General features: G+C 38.6%; 1 pseudogene; it reads right to left on the bottom strand.

Moving 5' to 3' along the window:
* Positions 1–641: 641 nt before the first annotated feature.
* LOC139707791 (mitochondrial calcium uniporter regulator 1 pseudogene) overlaps positions 642–17,226 on the bottom strand; it is a 53,272-nt pseudogene continuing 36,687 nt past the window's right edge.

The raw sequence follows: 17,226 nt of genomic DNA, 5'->3' as shown, positions 1-17,226 counted from the left end.
TGTATATGTACCCATTCACCAATAGTAAATTTCAGTTATTTCCCATTTTTGGCTACTATGAATAAGTTGCCAGTGTGAAAGTCTCTGTGGACATGTTATTATTCTTGGGTGAATTACTAGGAGTGGAATTACTAGGTCATATTATAAACATATTCTTCACTTTATCAGAAACTGATGAACTATTCTCCAAATTGCTCATATCATATTTTGTGTCCCCACCAGTACTACAAGGAGACTTCTTATTGCTCCCCACACTTGTTAATTTTTTTGGGAGGGCAGGGTACTAGGGATTGAACTCATATGCACTTGGCCACTGAGCCACACCCCCAGCCCTATTTTATTTAAAGACAGTGTCTCACTGAGTTTCTTAGCACTTCGCTTTTGCTGAGGCTAGCTTTGGACTGGTGATCCTCCTGTCTCAGCCTTCCCAGCTGAAGACTACAGTTATGCGCCACTATGCCCAGCACTTTTCAACTTTTGGTTCTGTTGGTCTTTTTAATTTTAGCCATTGTAGTGGGTATATAGTTTTCATTGTGCTTTAATTTTCATTTCTCTGATGACTAATGATATCAAACATCTTTTCGTGTACTTTTTACAATTACCATGTCAGTTGAAATATTTTAATAGATACTTTATCAGATTCACAGGAAATAAAGTCCCCGAGCTACTATAAGGCAGGCAAATACAAACTTTGTTAAATATTTAATAGTATCAACTTTGTGCATTTGTAGCTTGGTTTTGAAACTAGCAGCCTCACTTTCTATCTTTCTAACCATCTGGGTGTGGTGTACAATTGCTGAGTGTGCAATTCCACTATTTTTGTCCTTAATTTCAACAGCTTCCTTTTGTTCAATTAATGCAATTCTTTCATTCTGCTCCTTTCCAGATTGAAGGCCAATTTGGTTTTTGTTCAGAATTTGATCATTCCATCCATTACTTGTTGATTTAATGATGTAATTCAAGTTTATTTTCTCATTTTCTGCTGTGAGGGTTGAAGTTCACTCTTTTCCAAAATGATGGTATCTGACTTATCAGCTTATTTGCTTCTGTGACCAAAAGACCTGACAAGAACAATTAGAGGAGGAAAAGTTTATTTTGGGGCTTGTAGTTTCAGAGGTCTTAGTCCATAGACAGCAAACTCCTTTCTTTGGGGACTGAGGTAAGGCAGAATATCATGGCAGAAGAGTTTGGTGGAGGAAAGTGGCCCAGGACATGGCATCAGGAAACAGAGACCTCTCTTCACCACAGACAAAATATAAAACCCAAAGGCTTGCCCCCAATGACCCACCTCCTTTAGCCATACCCAAACCTATCTACAGTTACCACCCAGTTAATCCCTACCAGGGGATTAATGCACTGATTAGGGTAAAACTCTTATAACCCAATCATTTTTATCTCTAAAATTTCTTGCATTGTCTCACACATGAGCTTTTCCGGGACACCTCAGAGCTAAACCATAACAATATCCTTCTTCACATTAGCAGTCTGAGACATTATTTGCTGAGGAGTGATCTGTCACACTTTGGTGACCGTGTCTTTTCAGACAATATACATATTGGCTTCCATGATCCTGCCCAATGCAGACACCATGATTTCTTCCTGTTGAGAAGTAAACCCATTTTCTTTGAGAAAGCACACTATGGCATGGGTATCAAAGAAGAGGTTCCCTTTCTCAAGAAGAGATGAGATCTCTCCTTTTGTGCTCCAGCTGCACTCACCCAGCAGACAGGCTTACTCCTGACAAGTAGGGAAGGGATAGGAGCAGTTGGACTTAGGGTAGCAGCCTGTGCAGACTTTCTTGTCAGTATTCCTAAAGACTACAGTAGAAGAGCTATTACATAGCATTTACATTGTACCAGGCATGATATATAATCTAGAGATAATTTAAAGTATATGGAGGATGTGCATGGATTATATGCAAATACGATGCCATTTTGTATAGGGCACTTGAGTATCCACAGGTTTTGGTAGCCACAGGAGGTTCTAAAATCCAATCTCTTGCTGAGCATGGTGGCACATGCCTATAATCCCAGAGGCTCCAGAGGCTGAGACTGGAGGATTGCAAGTTCAAAAGTAGCCTCAGCAATTTAGGAGGCCCTAAGCAACTTAGTGAGACCCCGTCTCGAAATAAAACATAAAAATGCCTGGAGATGTGGCTCAGTGGTAAAGCGCCCCTGGGTTTAATCCCCTTTACCCTCCCCAGAAAAAAATTCTCATGAATACTGAGGGATGATTAAACCTATAGGGTTTTGATATTCTACAAATTCAGGCATCCTGAGCATGAAGTTTCTGTATCCCTTGGGTGACTGGGAGCCAATCTCCCACAGATGCTGGGTTAGGACTTCAGTGCTCTCTATGGTTTCAGGCATCCACTGGGTCTTGAAACACATCCTCTATGGGTAAGTGGAGACTAGCAGACTGGAATGTGTGAAGAGGGCTTTCTGATAAGAGTGGTAACATTTGGTAGAGGGCCACAGTGAGCCCATGTAACCTTGCCTGCACCCTCCCTCACTTATCTCCTGGAAGTACTCCCATTGATTCAGCTCAGTAGGAAACTGCAAGACAAGGGAGCCCTCCCAAGGCACAGAGCAATACAGGGCAAGAGCGTAACTATAGAAGCAGACAGAAGACAGGCAGCACAGAGGTGTTTCCACTCTCAGGATCTATTAAACAGCGTCCCTGCCCATCCCTGTGGTAATCAGATCCAAAAGAAATGGGAGAGAGGCGATTCCCCAAGGAAGTGGTACTTGCAGACAAATACAACATATTCACTCAGAACCAAACCAAAATTCAACAAAAGAAAATCTAGAGCCAGGTATACCCTTGTAATCCCAGCAGTTTAGGAGGCAGAGGCGGGAGGATCACAGGTTCAAAGTGAGCCCGGGATGTGGCTCAGTGATTAAGCACCCCTGGGTTCAATCCCCAGCACCACACACACACACACACACACACACAAAGTCTAATCTTACTAGGTGTGGTGGTGAATGCCTGTAATCTCAGAGACTCAGGAGGCTGAGGCATTAGGATTACAAATTCAAGGCCTGCCTCAGCAACTTAGTGAGACTCTTGGCAATTTAATAAGACCCCTTAGCAATTTTATTTTTTGTTCTCAAAATAACTAAAAAGGACTGGTGATACGGCTCAGTGGTAAAGCACCCCAGTATCAAAAGAAAAATCTAATCTTGTCCATTTTGATATCAAAACTTCAATCTAGATTTAGCTTCTCAGTATGATGGACTTGGATGCAAACAGATAAACCCTCCTGCAAAAGACATCTATAAAACCTGAACATAATCCAAAAAGCAACTACCTGGATATACAGAGAAGAAACAGAAGTTGACAGACCTAGTGAGAGGTACAGATAAATTCCCATTTCTGTGGCTTTTTGCCTGCGGTTATGTGCAATCCATGTAGCATGAAGAGCAATAGTAATGGCATGTGTGGAAAAACCCACAGGTTTTCTAGCGTGGGGAATAAAAATAAAATAAAATAAAACCAGTGAGGAAGAAAAGTGAAGCCAGGATATCATGAATGCTGAGGAGAGTGGGAAGTTTCTAGAAGGGAGAAATGCAGAAATGGCTATTCAAACATAAGTCTACCCATATCTCTGACAGGCCCCTGGGCACAGGTGTATGAGAAAGGTTTAAAGCAGCTCACCTAAAAAATATATAAAATCTAATCTGAGACCTAAGCTACTATTCATGAAAAAGTTTTCATCTATTCTTTCCTGCTTTCAAAGGTGGGGGGAACCTCATTGGAGAAAAATAACAGAATCTAGAATCTCTACAATTTAACATGCTAATGTTGGTGACCAATCCAAACTTTCCTGTCAGATGAAGAATCAAGACAATGGAACTCATTCTCAAGAAAAAAGAAAATCAGTTAAGCCATATCCTAATATGAACCCAAGTTAGAACTCACAGTCAGGATTTCAAAGTGGATAGTACAATTATCGTCAATTTCAAAACAAGAAATATGTTTTCAACAACAAAAACCTCAGCAGACAATCAGGGAATCTCATCAAAAACATAGAAAAAAAATTTATCAAACTAAATGGGAATTTTGGAATAAAAATACAATTTCTGGAGTAAAAATTTCACATGGTAGACCACAAATGAACACAACAGAGGGAAGACTAAATTAATTGCAAGTTAAGTCAATAAAAATTATCAATGATGAATAATAGAAAAAAAAAATTAACCTTTGAGCAGAAACTTCAGAACTTGTTACAGGATTTCAAATGAGCCAACATTTATGCAACTGGAATTCAGAAGAAGAAGGAGAGGATGAGTAGAAGAAAAGTTGAAATAAAGGCCAAATTTTTCCAAACTTTGGTTGAAGATAGAACTTTGCAGATACAAAATGATAAGCAAACACCAACACAAAAATATATATCTGATGCACATTGTTGAAAAAAGTATTTATTTATTATTTGGACTGGAGATTGAACCCAGGGTTTCTTTACTGCTGAACCACATTCTCAATCATTTTTACTTAATATTTTGAGACATGGTCTCACTAAGTTGCTAAGGGCCTTGCTAAGTTGCTGAAGCTGGCTTTGAGCTTTTGATCCTCTTGTCTCAGCCTCCCAAGATGCTGAGATTATAGGTGTGCACCACCACACCTGGCTGAAAAAAAAAAAATTATTTTAGAGAGTATTTTGAAAGCAGCAAGGAAGAAATTAACTGCTGACTTCTCATTAGAAACTATGGAGATCAGGGGAAAATGGATGAATCTCTTTAAAGTGTTGAAAGACACAATTTTTTTTTTCATAATACATCAAGTTTTATTGACACCCAAATATGGATAAATTATAATTTATCTGTTGAATGAATTTTATCCTAAAATGATTGAGCTACAGTTATGTATAGAACATGAATAAATATTGCAATCATAATATTAAGTGAAAGAAGCCAGGCACAAAGAATATAAAATTTTTAAGCCCACGAAGCTTAAAAAACATGCAAAACTAGGGGCTCGGCAGTAGAGTGCTTGCCTAGCATGTGTGAGGCACTGGGTTTGATTCTCAGCACCACATATAAGTAAATAAAATAAACATCCATTGACAAGTAAAAAATAACTTTCAAAAACATGCAAAAGTATTCCATGATGGAAAGACACAATTTTTAATACTGAATCCAATGTGACAGCAGTGGTTGCTGGTGCCCCGAGGTGAGCAGAAGGGAACAACTACAAAGGGACAGGAGGAAACTTTTTTAGAGTGAATCATTCTGTATCTTAATTGTGATTATGATTTTAAGTTTGAATATAATTAATGAAATTCATTAGACCAAGTTCTTTTTAAAAAATTTTTTTCAGTTGTAGATGGACACAATTCCTTTATTTTTTAAATTTATTTTTATGTGGTGGTGAAGATCGAACCCAGTGCCTCACATGTGCTAGGTGAGTGCTCTACCACTGAGCCCAGCCCCCAAGTTCTTAAAATGGATGTTTTATATGTAAATAAGTTTTTTATGTTACAATCTACAGAAGAATGGAAAATAAAATAAACCTGCAACAGATCATCCAGTTAAAAGCTTTCTCTCCTCAGCATTTTGATTCAGTCTATGAAATCTGCATTGAAGATAGGGAAATGGTGTCTCTGTCTCTGTCTCTGTCTCTCTCTCTCTCTCTCTCTCTCTCTCTCTCTCTCACACACACACACACACACACTCACTTCCCTCCCTCTACTGGAGATCAAACTAAGAACCTTGCACATGCTAGGTAAATATGCTCTACCTCTAAGCTGCCTCCCAAGCTGTCCCTGCCCTTTTTTTTTTTTTTTTTTCCATACCGGGGATTGAACTCAGGGGCACTCAGCCACTGAGCCACATCCCCAGCCCTATTTTTTATTTTATTTAGAGACAGAGTCTCACTGAGTTGCTTAGCACCTCACTGTAGCTGAGGCTGGCTTTGAACTCATGATCCTCTTGTCTCAGGCTCCCAAGCCCCTGGGATTACAGGCATGTACCACCACACCCGATCCTCAGCCCTTTCTTAAATTTTATTTTGAGACAGGATCTCACTAAGTTGCCCTGGCTCATCTCAAACTTCTGATTCTCCTGCCTTGGTCTCCTCAACATCTGGGATTATCAGTATGTGCCACCACATCTGGTCAATGGTTTCTTTATTATATCTGGCAGCCATGTACAACAGAGCCATGAGCCCCCACCATGCCCTACTGCCATGATGTTCTGCCTTATCTTGGGCCTTGAACAATGTAGTTGTCCCACTATGAACTAAAACCTCTGAAACTGTGATCCAAAATAAACTCTTTTTCCTCTAAGCTATTCTTATTAAGTATTTTGGTCACAGGGATGAAAACCTTACTAACACAATCACACTTTAAGTCACAAAGAAAACCTTGGTAAATTGCAAATTAGTAGATATAGCATAGGCAACATTCTCTGATCTCTCTGCAATAAGATGATACATTAACTTTTAAAATCAGATAAAGACTCTCTTCCACCTGAAAGTTTAAAAAAAATTTATATTAAGTGATTTTTTTTGAAACTTTTTCTTTTTTTTTTTTTCAGTGCTGGGGATCAAACATAGGGCCTTGGGCATGCTAGACAAGTACTTTACCACTGAGCTGCATCCCTGGTCCTTGAATTTTAATTTTTTAGAAGTCCCTTAACCCCTAGATGGAAAAATAATATTAGCTGGGCATGGTGGCATATCCTGTAATCCCAGAGGCTTGGGAGGCTGAGGCAGGAGGATTGTGAGTTCAAAAGCCAGCCTCAGCAGTTTAGTGAAGCACTGAGCAACTCAATGAGATCCTGTCTCTAAATAAAATTTTACAAAAGGCTGGGGATGTACCTCAGTGGTTAATTGCCCCTGGGTTCAAACCCTGGTACCAAATAATAATAATAATAACCTAAATCACAGCATTTCTAAAAATGACAATAACAAAAACAGTAAATATCCTGCATATCATAATCTATGAGACAGTACTAAAATAACACTCAGTGGAAAGTTCATAGGTTTAAATATTTAAATAAGAAAAAAATCAATCAAACAAGCATCTAGTGTAAAAAAGGAACAAGAAAACAAAGTGAAGGAGAGTAGAAAGACTAAGTTAATGAAAACAAAACCAGAAATTTCTAGCTTATTGAGTTAGAAAAAAAAATAAGGAAGTAAGTAAGCTGGATATTTGAATACAAAACAATGAAATAGAAAAGTACTAGCTAACATAATAAAAAAGTAGAAAATGCAAATATATAAAATAAAAAACAGAATAAAATAACCACAAAGTTATGTTAGATTAAAATAATCATGGGCTGGAGATATAGCTCAGTTGGTAGAGTACTTGCCTCACATGCTTAAGGGCCTGGATTCAATCCCCAACCCCACACACACAAAAAAAATCATAATAAATATTTTGCTTAACTTTATTATAAAGTAAATTTGAGAACTTGGATGAAACAGATAATTTTCTTAGAAAATATAACATCAAAATTTACCTCCAGAAAAGAAAGAAAAACAAAACAGACTGATTTTCATATATAAAAAGAGAAAAAGTTGTCTGAGTCCCCTGAGATATGCCCATCGGTTTCAAAGGGAAATTCTAAGAAATCTTTAAAAAGCAGGTAGTATGCAATTCTGCTTAAATTGTTCCAAAGCTTAGAAAAGAGGGCTAGCTCTGAAATTATTTATTTTTATTTTTTTAAAGAGAGAGAGAAAGAGAGAGAGAGAGAGAATTTTTTTAATATTTATTTTTTAGTTTTTGGCGGACACAACATCTTTGTTTGCATGTGGTGCTGAGGATCCAACCCTGGCCGCACGCATGCCAGGCGAGCGTGCTACTGCTTGAGCCACATCCCCAGCCCTCTGGAATTATTTTCTGAAATATAACGTTGATTTCCAAACCTGAGATGGTATACTTTAGCAAATAAAATTACAAATCAATCTCATTTATTAATGCAAAAATCATTTTTAAAAACTCAAAAATTAAATGTGAACTATTTGGGGATGATTTTGTGGTCGCTATTTATAAAATGCAGCCTGATTTAAAATGTTTTATTCTGGACCAGTTACCTTAAGTGAACCTTGGGCACTGGGTCCAGACATAATTGATGGTCACATTTCTCTACCAAATGAGTGACCTACCACCAAGCCCTTAATGAAACTGCTCAGGGAGTGCATTCCCTTACAGATTGGTTCTTCACCAGGCATCATAAAGCCCCTCGCTCCTCCTATTGCCATTTCTCCTTAGGTATCAGATAACTCAAGATAGTTCTGGCATCTTCTCACAAAACTGGCTGATTTCTAGTCCTCATTCATCAGTTTTCTTCTCTGACAGCCTACTTGGACAGACTAAATTTCCAATTTTCTATCATAGGTGATCTTGGCTTTCTGTTACTATACCATCATGCCTGAGATAATCACTTGGGGTTTATTTTGGCTTATAGTTTTGGAGGTTTCAGACCAAGATTGATTGGCCCCATTGTTTGGGGACCTGTGTTAAAGGAGCACATCACAGCTGGAACAAAACCATCATCATGAACTAGGGAGCAAAAAGAGAAAGAGGAGGTGGGCTGGAGACTGGCAATTTCCTTCAAGGGCACAGATCCACATTATAACAAGCATCCTGTGAAACCGTTCCAGGTAACATATTTGTATTTTAATTGTGAGTTCCCTTAGCTTTTTATTGGGGGGGGGGATTACCAGGGATTGAACTCAGGGGCACTCAACCACTGAGCCACATCCCCAGCCCTATTTTTGTATTTTATTTAGAGACAGGGTCTCACTGAATCGCTTAGCACTCACTTTTGCTAAGGCCGGCTTTGAACTCGGGATCATCTTGCCTCAGCCTCCTGAGCCTCTGGGATTACAGGTGTAGGCCACTGTTCTGGCTTCCTTTGGTTTTCAACTCTATTAAATGATTCAGACGTTTAGGGTATTATGACCTAATAAAAGGGAGGACATTTAAGGGGTTAGCAAGCATTTGATGTCTCCCGTATTACACAAGCATAAGTGACTTCCTCCCACTTTAACAGGCAGTCTAGCCTGTCAACACTGGGACTCAGATCCATCCAGTCTCTGGCCTTTCTGCCACTAGTTAGTTGTGCTATTTGTAATATCAGCATATTCTTAGAAGCACCTCATCTGAATCGTGACTACCAGGTTCTCAGATCATACCTGCCCATCCAGTATTTCAGGGATTTCTCCCCTTTTCAGCTATACCTGATTGAGCAAGCACTTGTGATCCTTGGTCTCAGTGCCAGGAATGACTGTGTACCCCACAGTCCTCTCACCGCCCTACACCGCTGTGTAAGGTGTCCCATGGGTGATAAATGGAACCCGGAAGGTACAGCAGACAATCACTGCTTCAGAAGAAACTTCCTCAAGCAGTTCTGTTTCAGGCTACTTTAGTTCTCTGGCTGGGTCTCAGCTTCACCACTGACCCCTCAGGCACCTGGTCAGCTCCTCCAGATAGTCTCAGAGCTTCTGTCTTCTATGGACAAGTATGGAAGGTGTTTGGATGCTCACCACCAGAGGATGTTTGGATTTTTCAGTGGTTGGTTTCAAATTATCTTGTTCATCTTCCTTCTCACCAGGTCTGTGGCCTGTTTATCATATAGCTCAGAGGCAAAGGGTAACTTGTGTTAAAAGCAGGAAGGGGTAATTGGAAGGACATGATTTCCTGGGGAAATTTCAAAGGGGAAAAAAATTGCTTTATAGATAGAAACAAGGTAGGAAGCAAGAAATTGGGGAGATTTTGTTATAGAGCTGACTCTGACCTCTCCCTAGAAGCCAGCTTCACCAGGATTAAAGGAGAGAGGGTGTGATCTCAATCACTTCAGATGGCTCACAGAGGGCATGCTCAGACCTGCATGGCTTCCCTTGCCTGGGCTTGGCAGGTCACAGCAGTTACTGCTACTTGGACAGAAGGAGAGAGGCATGCAAAATTTAAAGAAACAGGAGATGGTCCTACTAGTTCAGTTTTTCAAAATCGGAGCTAGACATAAAGTAGAGTTATAATCTGATAGAAATATCTAGGGCTATGCTGGAGGCATATTTCATTTTTAAAACAACAGGAGACTTGCTTTGTTTCTGAGTTCTATATAGTCAAGGCTCAAACCACTTTTGTAACAAAATCCAAAGATAAACCTTAAGGTTGGACCTATATTATATGCTCTACTTGTCCACATCTCATCAATACATTTGATTGGTGTTTATCAGAATTTAAGTCATAAGAACAAATATGAATAAAATGGATTTCATGCCATTGGAACATTGCAGGTCTGATTCACAAACACAAGTGTTTTCTGAGGGATAAAACTTATCTCCATAGAAACGTCTACGAAGAGTTGGCATCCTTGGCCTGATTTGTGAATGATTCTTCATCTTAAACAAAATGCTGGTGTTGGGGCTCCCTACTCTGATAAGCATGAGAGCCTGACCCCTGAAGTTGGGCAGAAGCAGAGGTTCCAAACCATGACCCAGTCAGTTGCAGGGGTCAAGGCAAGTCAGATGATACAGCCTGTGGGGGGAGCCCTCAAAGGCAGACCTCATGCCCCTAGGATAGAATCAGAAGCATCAGTAGGCTCCTGGGAGACTGTTGAAATAAAAGGGACTGAGATGTGGAATAAAAGTGACTGAGGGCCAAGTACAGTGACAAACACTGTAATCCCAGGAACTAAATAAACTAAGGCAGGTCACAGTTCAAGGGGCAGGCAAGTTCAAGGACAGCCCCAGCAGCTTAGTGAGACCCTTTCTCAAAATAAAAAATAAAATGGGCTGGGGATGTAGCCCAGCGTTTGAGTGCCCCTGGGTTCAATCCGCTGTACCACAGGATCAAGGGACTTTGTGTGGAAGTGGAACAGGAAGGCCGTCAAAGCCAAATGCAGAAGTGTCAGTCTCTGCATGGCTACCTACCTCTCATTCTTCTGAACCAGGAGGGCACTGATTTTGCCTCAGTGTCTACACATTTCCTCTAGGACTCATGAGTAAATCTCATTTTTTAAAGTCAATACTGATGTTTCATTCCCCTTGGCAGTGATTTATCTAGGGGTGTCCCATGGCCATGTCTGTCCATGGGGAAGGAAAGTGAACTCTAAGAAACATTTTCTTGTTCATAAAAAGTGAAGGAACGATTCTTTTTTTTCCTTTTTCCTACCAGTGTTGCCATATCTGGATGTGAAGTTTGGACCTACAACAACCACTATCTTGTAAAGATGAGGAAAAACTCATTTGTCATGAGGCTGAAAGAGAAAAAAGATGGAAAGTATGGGGCCCCTGATGGCCATGCAGAGCTACTGAATAGACACCCCAAAGCTGTCCTCCTCTTGGTAGGTGGGGAGCCGACTCCCTAATTGTTTCAGATGGTTAAATTGGGGATTTCTCTTACTTGCATCCAAAACCATCATAAACTGATGCATAAAGACAGGAAAGGGAAAGGGAGGAAGGGAGGAAGGAGGGAGGAAGGGAGAAAGGGAAAGGGAGGAGGCATCTTTGCAGAAACATTTGTAATAGTCACAGGTAATGGTCCCAACTGCTTAAGTAGATGTTTTAGTCCAGTATCATGGGAAACATAAGCCTGTTATTCACTGAACTTTTTTACCTCTTTCAGAGATGTCTCCCATAGAATCAAGTATAAATAAGCATGAATAGAAGAAATACCTTCTCAGAAGATTTTTCCTTGTCAATCAATCAATAGCTCTCTATTGGTCAAATAGTCAATGTACAGGCTGCAAGGCAACAGCAAAACAAGAATTATTCCCTCTGAAAAGATGTTTTTCCCATTGTTTTCAGCACCAATCCACAGAAAGAATCAAGGAACTTCAAGGCTCACAGGGCTCTCATAGTTTATTTAAAGGTTTTCTATTTCTCACATCCTGAAACCCAAGCAGGGAAGTTGTCCTAGGGGGTGAGGGTGTAGCTCAGTGCTAAAGCACATGCTTAGAGTGAATAGGAACCCAACTTCAATTCCCAGCACCACAAACATATCAATAAACAAACAAACAAATAGATAAAGTAACAAATAAAACCTTACAGTCCAGAGAAATAGAAGGCATCTTGAAATCACCATTCCAACTTTCCACTTATGTGGGACAATTTCACAAGATCATCTAACTTAGAACCAGAACCTAGCTCTTTTTTTTTTTTTTTTTGTAATTTTAAAATTTGTTCTTTTTGGTTACACATGACAGTAGAATGTATTTTGACATATTAGACATATATGGAGTATAGCTTCTTATGGTTTTACATGATGTAGAATTACACTGGTCGCGTATTCATAAATGAACACAAGAAACTTATGTCTGATTCATTCTACTGTCTTTCCTGTTCCATCCCCCTCCCTTCCCTTCTTTTCATTTTGTCTAAAACTATGAACTTCTGTTCTTCCCCCTCCCCTACCTTATTGTGTTTTAGCATTCCATATTTCAGAGAGAGCATTTAGCCTTTGTTTTGGAGAGGATTGGCTTATTTCACTTAGCATGATAGTCTCCAGTTCCATCAATTTACTTGCAAATGCCATAATTTCATTCTTCTTTAAGGCTGACACAATATTCCATTGTGTATATATATGACATTTTCCTTATCCATTAATGTGTTGAAGGGCATCTAGGTTGGTTCTATAGGTTAGCTATTGTAAATTGAGCTGCTATAAACATTGATGTAGCAGCATCACTATAGTATGCTGATTTTAAGTCCTTTGAGTATGTGCTGAGGAGTGGGATAACTGGTTCAAATATTGGTTCCATTCTAAGTTTTCTGAGGAATCTCCACACTCCTTTCCAGAGTGGTTGCACCAATATGTAGTCCCACCAGCAAAGTATGAGTATACCTTTTCCCCCATATCCTAACCAACATTTATTGTTACATGTATTCTTGATAATTGCCATTCTGACTGGAGTGAGATGGAATTTCAGTGTAGTTTTAATTTTCATATCTCTAATTGCTAGAGATGTTGAATATGTTTTCATATATTTGTTGACCATTCGTATTTCTTCTTCTGTGAAGTATCTTTTCAGTTCCTTTGCCCATTTATTGATTGGGTTATTTGGTTTTATTTGGTGTTATGTTTTTTGAGTTTTTTTATATATCCTAGAAATTAATGCAAAGATTTTCTCCCATTCTGTAGGCTCTCTCTTCACATTATTGTTTCCTTAACTGTGAAGAAGGTTTTTAGTCTGATACCATCCCATTTATTGATTCTTGAATTTACTTCTTGTGCTGTAGGAGTCTTGTTGAGGAATTCAGTTCCTAAACTGATATGATGGAGATTTGGGCCTATTTTTCTTCTAGTAGGTGCAAGGTCTCTGATCTAATGCCTAGGTCCTTGATCCACTTAAAGTTGAGTTTTGTACAGGGTGAGAGATAGGGGTCTAATTTCATTTTATTACATATAGCTTTCCAGTTTTCCCAGAACCATTGTTGAAGAGGCTATCTTTTCTCCAGTGTATGTTTATGACAACTTTGTCTAGTATGAGATAACTGTATTATGTGGGTTTGTCTCTGTGTCTTCTATTCTGTATCATTGGTCTACATGTCTGTTTTTTGTGTCACTACCATGCCGTTTTTGTTACTATGGTTCTGTAGTATAATTTAAGGTCTGGTATTGTGATGTTTCCTGCTTCACTTTTCTCACTGAGTATTACTTTGGCTACTCTGGGTCTCTTATTTTTCCAAATGAATTTTATGATTGCTTTTTCTATCTCTATGAAGAACATCATTGGAATTTTAATATGAGTTACATTAAATCTATGTAGAACTTTTGGTAGGAGGGCCATTTTGATAATTTTGCCTATCCAAGACCATGGGAGATCTTTCCAAATTTTAAAGTCTTTCTTTAGTGTTCTATAATTTTCATTGTAGGAGTCTTTCACCTCTTTTGTTGAATTGGCTCCCCAATTTTTTTTTTGAGGCTATTGTGAATTGGATAGTTTTTCTAATTTCTTTTTCAGTTGATTCATCACTGATGCCTAGGATCCCAATTGATTTATGGGTGTTAATTTAATATCCTGCTACTTTTCTGAATTTATTTATGAGTTATAGAAGTTTTCTGGTGGAGTTTTTTAAGTATTCTAAATATAGAATCATGTCATTAGCAAATAAAGATAGTTTGAATTCTTCTTTTCCTATTTGTATATGTTTAATTTCTTTCTTCAGTCTAATTGCTCTGGCTAGAGTTTCAAAGACTATTGTTTTGTTGTTGTTGTTACATAAAGCTTTCTTTTTATTTATTTATTTATTTGTTCTAATTAGCTCTACATGACAGTATAAAGCATTTTGATACATCATACAAAAATGGAGTATAACTTTTCATTCATCCTGTTGTATATGATGTCGAGTTACACTTCCTTGATCACTATCCTTCAGTGACAACTCATGATATTAATGTATTTATCTAATTCATTTTTTCTTTTACATTGCTTACATATTTTAATATGATCAAGAATAGTTTTCTAAAGTTAATAGACATCACTGTATTTATTAATGAAATATTGAAGAAATGTTCACTATTACCCTTATTCAACATTATTTTGGGTGTCCCAGACAAGGGCTATGTTAAATAGAAGTGGTGAAAGAGGGCATCCTTGTCTTGGCCCAGTATTTATTTATTTATATATTTATTTATATAGTGGTGCTAGGGATTGAACCCAGGGCTTTGTGCATGTGAGGCAAGCACTCTACCAACTGAGCTGTATCCCTAGCCCTTGGTCCAGTTTTTAGAGGCAGAACCTAGGTCTTCTGAGGTCAATCTGGTATTCTTGTTCATTTCATTTGCTGAAAATTTTTTAAAAAGAGTCAAAATAAAGCAAATCTTCAGGAGGAAAAAAGTTCTACTTTTGTTGGTCCCCCTATCTATATTTTGGATGTATTAAGCCTGTTGTTGTTGTTGTTGTTGTTTTTTAAGCTTGTGTAGTTTTAACAATAAGTGTTGGCGAGGATGTGGGGAAAAAGGCACACTCATACATTGCTGGTGGGACTGCAAATTGGTGCAGCCAATATGGAAAGCAATATGGAGATTCCTTAGAAAACTGGGACTGGAACCACCATTTGACCCAGCTATTCCTCTCCTCGGTCTATATCCAAAGGACTTAAGAACAGCACACTACAGGGACACAGACACATCAATGCTTATAGCAGCACAATTCACAATAGCTAAACTGTGGAACCAACCTAGATGCCCTTCAGTGGATGAATGGATTTTTAAAATGTGGCATATATACATAATAGAATATTACTCAGCAATAAAAGAGAATAAAATCATGGCATTTGCAGGTAAATGGATGGCACTGGAGAAGATAATGCTAAGTGAAGTTAGCCAATCCCAAAAAACGAAATGCCAAATGTTTTCTCTGATATAAGGTGACTGATTCATAGTGGGGTTGGGAGCGGGAGCATGGGAGGAATAGATGAACTCTAGATAGGGCAGAGGGGTGAGAGGGGAAGGGAGGGGGCATGGCGTTAGAAATGATGGTGGAATGTGATGAACATCATTATCCAAAGTACATGTATGAAAACATGAATTGGTGTGAACATACTATTTTTTTAAAGAATTTGATTTTTTATTTAAATATTTTATTAGGTGTTGATAGACCTTTATTTATTTATATGTGGTGGTGAGAATCAAACCCAGTGCCTCACACATGCTAGGCAAGCGCTCTGCTACTGAGCCACAACCCCAGTCTTAGTGTGAGCATACTTTATATAATAACAGAGATATGAAAAATTGTGCTTTATATGTGTAATAAGAATTGTAATTCATTCCACTATCATGTATTTAAAAATAAAATCAATTGTGTAGTTTTAACAAACATTGTTAATCATATTGCCATTGGAGTGTACCACCACACCCAACTAATATGTCTTATTTCTATAATCAAATAGTTTCTGACTGACACCCCTATTCCTCTTATACCTGTACTCATCTCTGTGCTTTTAGTTGCTTCAAGTTCCAGGCTCCTGCAGCTGCAAGTGCTAAGCCTTTGAAGCTTTGAAGCAGGGTTCCTACACATTTGGGAAGTCTAGTGAAGCCTATGGACTCCTTTCTCAGTGTTTTCAAGTATAAAAACAAAAAGCATAGGATACAAGCCTGGTGTGTAGCACTCGTCTGTAGTCCCAACTACTTGGGCGGCTGAAGTGGGAGGATCACTTGAGCCCAGAAGTTAAGGTTGGGCAGCTTAAAATAAAAGTATAATGTTACAAAATAAACCCAAAACGTGGAAATACATTTATGAAAATATTTGAGTTGTTATAAATAATAAGATCTAACCACAGGCTTAATGACTACCATAATTTCCAATGAGTGTAAATGGCAATTAGGTATATCTGCAACAACTGCCATTTGCTATGAAAACACTTGTGATTTCTGTTGGTAACAAGGTCATAGATATTGCCATTACCACTGTGGTTTGCTGTCTGTATTCATAATTGAAGCAAAAGTTAAATTTTAGTTAGACGCTATTAAAAAATAAAAATAGGAGATTTTTCCATCCAACTTTATGGCTTCCTTAATTTCTATCCATAGACCTTCTTAGTCCATTCTTGCTGCTATAACAAAGTACCTTAGACTGGGCTATTTATAAACAGTATATATTTATTGATCAACAGTTATAGAGGCTGGCAAGTCCAAACTCTGTATTTTGGTTGTATTAAGGCTGCTTCCAAGGTGGCACTTCAAACACAGCTTCCTCCAGAGGGGAAGAATGCTGTGTTCTTATGTGACAAAAGTGACATATTTGCCTCATGCCCTTTTAAGGTCACTAATCGGCTCACTTAATACTACCACACTGATCATCAGATGAATTTGTATTAGAGAAATATGGACCACAGCACTTCCCAAGCATGACACAGACCCTAGGTTAAGAAGCTCTGTGAATCTTCCTTTCCTGCCCTTCCATTCTAGCAATATAGCATTAATCCACTCATGAGGGTAGAGCCCCTCACGACCTATTGGAAAATAATACTGATATGTTTATAATATCACCTTTGCCCCAGGTTGTGAATGCAGCTGATCAAATTAGGGAAGACCTCCACGATAAAAGGGGATTTCAGTAGCAAAATTTTGTCCTGCATCATTGGGAGAATAAATCATTCATTTCCCTAGGGTACCAAAGCAGAACCATCACTCCCCTTCCCTCCTGTTGCCAGTGCTAGCAGAACTTCTTCAGTAAGACTGACAGGTCAAACACTTGTGGTTATAAGTGGCAGATCCTTCTATTTTCCTTTAGAATAAAAAATATACATGAAGTCACAAGTTTTTGGTAGAGG

The sequence above is a fragment of the Marmota flaviventris genome, chromosome 12, assembly GCF_047511675.1.
Source record: "Marmota flaviventris isolate mMarFla1 chromosome 12, mMarFla1.hap1, whole genome shotgun sequence".
Taxonomy (NCBI): domain Eukaryota; kingdom Metazoa; phylum Chordata; class Mammalia; order Rodentia; family Sciuridae; genus Marmota; species Marmota flaviventris.
The sequence above is the reverse complement of the archived record's forward strand: the minus strand, read 5'-3'. Positions and strand labels throughout refer to the sequence as shown.